The following is an 8,541-nucleotide window of genomic DNA, read 5'->3' on the forward strand; positions in this document are numbered from 1 at the left end:
AGGGTTTTATTAAGGTTGACTACAATATAGTTTGTATAATGGTTAAATCCTTGACAATATAAAAGTATAATCACTTAATAAGAACACATATTTTACGTATGTCCTATTTTCTGATATCTTTTCACTTATGATTCTAAAAAGGGGAGTGAAGCAGTTTGCAACCAGTGTTTCATAATAGTACTTGTTATTTCCCTTGTATTGAAAAGCTTAAAATTTTGGACGATTTTCTTAAACTAGTCACTGCCAATATTTTTCCATCAAATTTACGATTTTGATGAAACCGGTATGAAAATCTCAATAGTTGGAGGTCAATAAAGATATACATGAATAATAGAAAGGACTATCAGGTTAGTTATCAGTAAAGAGGAAGGTGACATGAATATATGTTTATTTTTTTATTAGGGTTAATTGTAATAAGGCATTTTCTTACTTTGATGAAAATGAGCGTCGAGGTGTGTTAGTCATATCACATCAACTTTTTTCTTTTTTGCACTAAGGTAACAGCAAGTTTTTCGAACACGGAGTGCTATAGTTTTTCTACACTTAAAAAGTATGGCCACAAAAATAGAATAAAAAATGAAAAGCAGCCTGCTGACAGGGACTTGATACAGGTACCATCGAAATATCGTACATCTACTCTACCGATTGATCTTACCGACCGCTTACACACTATCTCCCCTACTTAGTGAACAGTTCTGAACTTCGAAAATAGAAACTAGCTTCAGAAATGAAAAGCCCGAAGTTCGAGGTCCGGTAAATGTCCTATTTATTTACTAATGTGAGAAATGTTTTTTTAAAGGCCCATTATACACCAGAAATATTTTTATTTCCTTAATTGTCTGTGTCCTGTTATAATTTACATAAAAAGTTACACATTTCCATTTGTCCGAGCAATCTTTTGCTTCTGTTGCTGTTTGGCAATAAGTACAGATATTATGATTTAGTGTTATGTATGGAAGTCAAAAACTACTTTCTTGACATATTTTTCTACTTTCATGACAAAAAGTTCTCATTCAGCTCTAATTTCTTTTTGATTTTTGATTAGAAACATTTGACATACTCTAAAGCAAATATTTGAACGCCATGAAACTCATGTATGCCGTAAGCATTTATTCGTTTCAATGTCAAAAATATGCTATTAAGTAATAAGCCAATATATGCAAAAGAAAATTAAGCAGGCATGTATTTCAAAAAATAGCAAACACGCGTAAATTACCGATATTTAATTGTGTTCTTTTGACTTTTCTTTTATGTACAGAAAATACAGAACTGTAAAATAAAACAACCGGTAAAAGAAATAATTACGCAGTTACCAAGTAACCCAGTAACGTATCGATTGAAGTTTGATATCAAGATGCAAAATAAATACACGTATACACCTGTGAATTAACTAAATTATCACAGTTCCTAGATAAAATTAACGATTGATATCTTTAAACTTGAGATCTGTTCTATGCATTGATTTATTTAGCCATAAAATTCGTGACCTAAACTTCCACTGAATCCATCGCAATTGATTATCATCACATTTAAGATGCAGATATAACTTGAAAATATAAGCATTATTATCTTCCAGAACATACAAATACTGATAATAAGGGTAGATCTCATTTATCTTTACAGACAAATATTTCTTTACCAAAGGCCCGAGCTAAACGTTTTTAATAAAGCTAAATACATTGCAGATAAGTTTTTAAATGTTATCTATCAGTGCTAATCATTTCTGCAATAGGGATATATCTAAAATATAAATCAAGCAGATCAGTGAGCAACGTACCAAATAATTCTAGCTTTTAGTGAAAATAAATAAGCGCATTGCTGACAATGAAAGCACTTAACATACTAAAAACAAGGAAATAACAACATTCTTGAGTGTGTTGCCAATACGCAATTTTAAATTGTAGATTCAATCGAAATCCGACTGTGGTATAATACACATGTATAAGATGTCTTTATACCAGGCAAGCAGAAAAAAGTAAATGACTTAAGATGTTGGTGTTAGTTGATATCATTTTAAACAATTTGATAAAATTATGTCTGAATTATTCAACTTTTCTGATGCCTTTGATGCGACTAAATAGAAAAGAAGTAAAATTAATGCGAAAACATTCCTCGTTTTGATAAAGCTTAAGAATTTTAAAATGCGTGAACTCAAAACATTTGCGCATGCTTCCATTGTTTTTTCTCGCCTTCAAGAATCTAGCAATAGTAATTATTCAAAATTGTATAGAATGAAATAAACAAAATAAAGTAAACGTGAAATGGAAATCGAAATGTTTCTTTTTTATCGACACAAATTTAATTGAAAAATTTATGTATCAATAATACTATTGACGTTTGTTACTGAAACTAACAGGGCTGAAGTATAATATATAAAATATAAAAATAGATTTGACCGAACAACGGCTGGATTAAGTCAGATGATTTAGCAACTGAGTCGTAAAGTCACAATTACAAGGCTTTAGCAGTCACTCATGTGTAACAATAGTCGTATGCTGTACCAATCACGAAACATGTACAATAGATAAAATACGAGACATAATCTAATATAGTCAAAACGTTATAAGTTATGACATAAATCTCAAAAGATTGCAATATCAACTCAAAAATAATTGATTTTAAATTCAATCATGGCTATTCAATAAAATCAATTTAATCCTGTATTTTGAACTGTTGTTATTGCATAAAAGAAAAGTCTCCATATGAACTGTATGACTCGAGTTGTAAGTCTTTTGTTTTCAGAATAGTAATTGTGATATAGTTGCATTGTGACACCTTTGAAATATTTCTTCAGTTTTGATCTCCTTGCATTTATGCTAAAATAAACATATACGGGCCTCATATTCAGCACATAGATTTTCAATGAATAGATATAACAGTTTCTCAAACAGGGGTCCATCTAGAAAGTATCTCCGATTTTATTTTACAAAATTTGTCCAAAATGAGGTTCTCGTTGTTATTTGTGTTTGTAATGGCCGCTGGAATATAAAGTTACTATTTTTCTGAGGCTAAAGAACGTGTATGCTTTTAATTTGAATATGGAAAACAGCTTTGAGAGAAAATGACAAGAACTGAAATTAAGGTAGACACAATCGCGAATGAAATTTAGAAAACTGAGGACAATGTGATCACTACGTTAGGCGACATTAAACAAGCAGTTTCAGATTTTACGGACATGTATGAAGATATGAGAGGAAACATAACGGATGAGATGTTAAAAAGAGGTGATGGGAACAAAATGAGATAAGGTGGAATATAAACGTTGTTTTACATCAAATCTACATATCTTATAGATAAAACATTTATACCAAAACAGTTTTGATAATTACAAAATGAACTTGATATTGTATTTTGCATTTTATAACTTATTGTTTTTTAAAATTATCTTTGGACATATAGGTCTTGATCAATATACTCGTATGATTTGATCATTTAAAGTGCGAAGAAAAATACAACACAATATTAGATTCATCTGCAAAATATGAAAAGCATAAATTTTCTAATAAATTCAAATTTAGTACCTCAGATTATTCCACATACTGTTTTACAGCGGTAGAATATGTAATAACTCTCTGTTGTCGAAAGCTAACAAACAATATTGTTTTATTAATCTGATTACGTTATGAATGACATTAAGATAATAAACGATACATGAGTAACATTTTCAAGGGAGACTGAAATTATAGGTACAATAAATAGAGGATGCCTAATAGAAAACTTGCGTACTGAATAACTTGGACGTTTGTTAGATATTAGTTAATAGAACTCTCATACCTTATTACAGAATCATTCAAGAAATTATTTAAGGTATCAAAACAAAATCACACCAGTGACATACAGGAAATTGTCAAGATATTGTCACCTATTGTATTCTATTTCAACGTGATGACTACTTTTCAAAATTGTGTTAGATAAAATTGTGTTTGATTTACATTAACCTACTACTAGACAATACAAATTACGTTGTTGCTTACTTGACTCATGTTTTATCTTAGTATATCACGTGAATAGTAATATATAACAAACTATGTTGATATAATATGTTGCTTCATATGTAAATTTGTGACTCTCTCTAGACGTTTAAAATGATTTCATTTATAATTACACATTGTAGTTTTGAATCATTTCCATCAAAGCTCTACATATATATTTACAGATAAGGTTAAAAAATTGCCCGTACTTCACTTCAGTGTTGTTATATTTTTCTGGTCCTTCGGGATCATTGATGCAAGCACTATTTAGTGTTGAGAATTGAGTACCGCTCAAGCCGGTGCTACGGGTCGTGAGGGATGTTGCACTTATTCATTATCCCTCATGTACATACTCAATCAAACCGAGTCTGCAATTTTCAAGTAATTTTGTTGTGATTAATGCTTCCGAGGGATCTCTTGGTTTCCGGATTTTGTCATTTGCGAAGGCACTGAAAATAGATATCTTAAATATTTGTGTCACAATTAAAATGTAAAAACGCCTTAATTTAGATAAATATTTAAAACGGGAGAAAGGACATTCCTTGAACACCATAATTAAAATTTTAGAAATGGCAATGAATTGTAAAGATTAAACTGAAAACGAGCTGTACAAATGTAAATAAATCAAAAATATAATTTATGTCTGATATACAAGTTTATTTTTATTACTATAGTCAGGAAAACATGAAAAACCTCCAATTGCTTTGTACGCAGATCACATGAAAGACTTGTTTCTTGATACTTCAAATAAGATTCTCATTATTATTCGAAAAATCAATCATTTATCAGGGAACAGGTTACGACACGTTTACTGGATTATTTACAGCACCAGTTGGTGGACTGTTCCAGTTTGTTGTTCATACATGTTCTTATCCTAACAACTATATATATATATTGACCTAGTGATGGAAAGTAACGTTATTGCAGATCAGGAAAAAAGTTTGGATAAAAGCAACATCGTCAGGTTATAATCGCCAGCTTAACCAAAACTCATGTAAGATGCACACATTCAGTTGAATGGTTGACAATTGATGTGACTTAAATCTTCTTTCAAAATTAATACTTGATGTTAAACGTTGATCTTTTAATATAAATCATTTTTATTCATACTTGTGACTCATAATCAGATCCAATAGAAAGTTTTTGTGCAATCAGTATCTTGAAATCATCGATTTATCTATGATGTTGAAAAGAATATTAAACATGCAATGACGTTATTTGCATATTGTTTATATGACAAACATTTTTATCGGAGTATAGAAGAATAAGAATTTAAAGCTGGTCGAAGTGTTTAATAACAATGTAAGGAAATCTTATGCAATATGTTTCGAGAAGTTTTTGTGTAAAAGTGTCATTAAGCAAATTAATTTAAATCATGAAAACAATTATAACATTTCAGTAACATTAAATCTATTTTAAAGATAACCGGTACGAATTTGTATATTTTGATGAATCAAAGTACAATAGTAACGCACAATTATGCAAAAATAGGACTGAAACGAGCACAACAGTGAGTAAATAAATCGATATAAGTCACAATAATTAAATAAGAGATTAATTTGCTTATGCGGTTGCAAAAACATTATATTATAAACCTCATTATACATGTTATAAGCGGTTTTCAAGATTAGCTTTCGTATTTAAATCTAAAATTAAAAAAAAAACAAAGAAAAAAACAACAACAAAAACAACAAAACAAATAAAAAACAATAACAACAAAAAAAAAAACACAAACAATGACACTTTTTTATGAGATTGCGCAAGTTTCGTGAATTATGCACCGAAAGCTTGTTGCTTAATAAAATGGTATTTGCTTCCTTATAGCACTATATAACGCTAGTACTTCTGTAATTATCTGTGGTATTCCACAGATGTAAATTAAAGTCATGTCTTTCTCAAACCTAAATGCCTAGTACACAGCTGATATCCTTTACATACAACATAGTATTCCTAAATAAAGAATCATAGCTTGATATCCACGATTGTCATAAGCAAGAAGTTTACTTATACCTTGATGTTGAGAGATTTCCATCTTTGTTGTAAACAAGAAAATCTGTCACTTAAAGGCTGATCATTGTTTCAAACTTTAACACGCTTTAAGAAATAACTTGTAATATAATTGTAAGACTATTTTCCTTAAGAAACAAAACTTGAATATATTTTCTTAAAATCATACGTGATTAATTACCTCCGGTTATATCAAATTTTAAACTAGGAGTTTATCCAAATATCGAGTTAATTGCTTACAGATGTTTAAATTAATGATAATTTATTCCTACATGCAATTACGTCAATAGTTTATAAATTGCTCTTTGCTCGTTAGCGCTTGTATTTTTTCAATATAAATGTGCTTACATAGATGGTAATATATTATTTAGATAGTGTGTAAAAGGTTATTTACAATAAAACATAGAGTTTCGAAAAGCAACATAAGATCTCGAACTAAATAGATAATCCTTCGTCAGGTAACTTTTTAATCTGTTAGAAGAGTATTTTTTGCATAATAGGGCGTTTTCACTATATCTACCGAAAATTTTGTGAAAATTCCATTTTATGATATCTGATACGTGTCAATTTATTTACCTACCATTAAGTTCTACACATTTTGTTGTCAGTGCTGTCTCAGTTTTTTCACTACTTATATCCTTTTAACAATGTTCTCATTCTTAATTTATTTTTTATTATTATGTTTGTTTTTTTTTTACTTCGTGTTTAAATCTTGAATTCTGCTTAAATCGGTGCTAGGGGGCGTGAACGTTAACTTGCACTTTCCAGTACCATGAACAGACTCAATCAAACCGAGCATGCAATAGTTTTGAATTGTGCTGTGTTGGTTTTTTTAAGGGATTCTGTTTTTCTTGATTTTATCTGAAACCTTGCTGCTTAAACATCATTCAAGTATGCAATAGATAAGGAAACATCAAATAAATATATAATTTTCATTATAAAAACAGCAATATAGGATGAAATCAATTTAATATATGAGTACATACTATCTTAATTAAAAGCAAGTGTTTACAGTGTTAATCTTTCCATAGAAATAACAACTGACGTTAAACCTGATGAGTTATAATAATATTCCATATATTTTTGTTAACACCGGTGGTTATGTAAATCTATTTGATAAAATTGATTTAAACCAGAATAAAATTGCCATCTGTTTAGAATGTTCTTATTTAAACAGGGTGCTGTAAAGATACACTTTGACTTTTTGATTTCCTACACCACGAGTTTTAAAGTTTCTGCTTGTTAACTTTGTGATATAAGCCAGACATATTTATAAACAAGTGATGCCTGAATAATAATAATAAAGATAGACATAAATGTTTTCCTTACTTCGTAGGCCCGGAAGGAGGGCTTGCTTCAAACTGGTTAAATATGACTTTAAAAAATCCATATTTAATGGTTTAAGCTATGGTCTTTCCCTCCATCGATCGACAGCACCACAACTACCATCACAGGCAGTAATCTAGAGGTAGAACACTTATCTATGAAGTAAAAGGTCCGAATGTCAAGGTTAAGTAAATGTGCGTTTTATTGACTTATATTAAATGGTTCTTTATGGCCCATTATACCCAAGACGTATTTCTATTTCCTAACAGCTTTCAGGTTTTTGTGTCTGGTTATAATTACAAATAAGTCACACATTACTAATATTATCTCAGTAATCTTTTGCCTCTGTTGCTTTTTGGCAGTTAGAACATTTATAGTGATTAAGTAATTTGTATTGAAGTCAAATACTACTTTCTTTACACATTTTCCTTCTTTAAGGAAAAAAAGTTCACGTTCAGCCTTAATTTCGTCTAGATTAAAATCATTTAATATACTCTAAAAACAGTCATGGAACCTATGGGTGCTGTTTCTAAAGGTGTTAAGAATTTTGTCATTTCTAAGGCATTATATGCCTTTAAGTTATAAGTAAAAATATGCAGAAAAAAAACAACATGCACGTGTTGCAAAAATATAAAAAACTGTTATTTTGATGCAAATTATTCAATCATTAGACTTTTCCAGCTGTTCTGAATCTTCATAGATACAATTACACTTTAATTCAGAAAATATTAATTGAATACTCCTGTTACTTGAAAATCTAAGTCTAATTATCTTATTGAAATAACAACAAATTGATAAGTAGTGAAGATCACATTTAATAGACAGATGTTCACTGCTTTCTTTAACAGAAGGTCCGGACGGAGGGTTTGCAATAAGCTAAGTTTTTGCAAAATCTTAGTAAATGTTATATCTGTGCTTCGCTAGTTACAATGCTTTTTTAGAATCCAGCAATGGTAATTCTTCAAAAATGTATTGTATAGTACATATTCAAATAAATCAAACTTGAGAGTATTATAGAAATGTTTCTTTGTAATCGACATAAACAGTAGAAAAATCAAAATCACAGGAAAATAATAAGATACTTAAGCAACTGAGTCGTAAAGGCTGAACAACAAGTTTCAAGTTTTTTTAATACTAGATCTAATATGTAACAATAGACGTATGACATACTAATCGTTAAACACGTTTAATAAATAAAATAAGAGAAATGGTCTCTTATAACAAAGCATCAATGATT

This window comes from Ruditapes philippinarum, unplaced genomic scaffold (assembly GCF_026571515.1).
Source record: "Ruditapes philippinarum isolate M1 unplaced genomic scaffold, ASM2657151v2 ctg3239_1_1_1_1, whole genome shotgun sequence".
In the NCBI taxonomy this organism is placed as follows: domain Eukaryota; kingdom Metazoa; phylum Mollusca; class Bivalvia; order Venerida; family Veneridae; genus Ruditapes; species Ruditapes philippinarum.